At 39.8% G+C, this 1,044-nt stretch overlaps 1 protein-coding gene across 1 annotated transcript in view; it reads right to left on the reverse strand.

Moving 5' to 3' along the window:
* LOC119581974 (actin-related protein 2/3 complex subunit 5-C-like) overlaps nucleotides 1–630 on the reverse strand; it is a 6,071-nt gene extending 5,441 nt beyond the window's left edge. The window contains exon 1 of the mRNA XM_037930160.1: nucleotides 550–630. The gene's annotated coding sequence lies outside the window, so the exon portion shown is untranslated. The remainder of the gene's footprint in view (nucleotides 1–549) is intronic.
* Between the last annotated feature and the right edge of the window lie 414 nt (nucleotides 631–1,044).

The following is a 1,044-nucleotide window of genomic DNA, read 5'->3' on the forward strand; positions in this document are numbered from 1 at the left end:
TGGGGTTATGTGACAATATGATAAAATAGAGCCACCAAAAAACACCCTGATTATCAGCTCTGAGGTTACCATCCATCCTCATTTACATGTAGCTAAACCTGAAAATTACTCCAAACCTTATTCGTTTTTCAGCGGCAGCGCAGAAGCTATCATTTACTACCACAATCTTTATTAACAAAACTATGACTATTCGGCAAATTTCACAGCCGAGTTAATAACGTGATATCATCTTGTGCTCCCGTTAATTACCATTTCTTTTACGGTAATAGTGCTACGGCGTCTTACGTAAATTCGTTCACCGTTCATTACCATCTCCACAAGTGCCACTAATCTGGCCTTAAGCATCCCAAGCAGCAATTCAAGAGAGAACCTTTGAGAGGGAGTGTCCTGTAATCTCCAAAAATAAATTCGCTGACCAAGAACTTCAAAACCTGTTTTTTCGCCGACTTTCGACACCTCCTCTACTTTCCCTTCGGCAAAAAGGGGGAAACACGCACTACCTACTATATCACTGTACGTAAAACTACTTTCTCTATGTAAATAACTTACAAATTAAGGGTTTTAATGAGGCGAGAGCGCACTCCTTTGGTCTTGACAGATAAGCAACACCTCCCGGGGTTCGTGGGGGGGGGGGGGCTGAGTAATACACGGCGTTCGAGTCTCGTTGATTTTTTTTCTCCTACATTCATCATACCGGATTAATTTCGGAATGGCACCTGGGACCAATATAAAATAATAACAAAACTAAAAATAACAAACGCATTAGGGAACTATTGTGTTCTTGTCAATAAATAATAAATCCTGGACTAATTTTAGGCATGAAGGTTGTGGCCGATATGAAATGATAAAGCCACACTGCATGGCGAACGCTTGTAGTGACATTAACAAAAAATCTTAATTTGTAATCTCTACCGGGCCAATTCTGAAATTATGTTACATGCACGAAGCGTATCAAAGGATTATAAAATATACATATATATTACGCCAGCACGGAAGCTTTATCCATCTATAATCCATTTCTTTTGCCAAAGGTGGATGCGTTTC

This window comes from Penaeus monodon, chromosome 15, assembly GCF_015228065.2.
Source record: "Penaeus monodon isolate SGIC_2016 chromosome 15, NSTDA_Pmon_1, whole genome shotgun sequence".
Lineage (NCBI taxonomy): Eukaryota > Metazoa > Arthropoda > Malacostraca > Decapoda > Penaeidae > Penaeus > Penaeus monodon.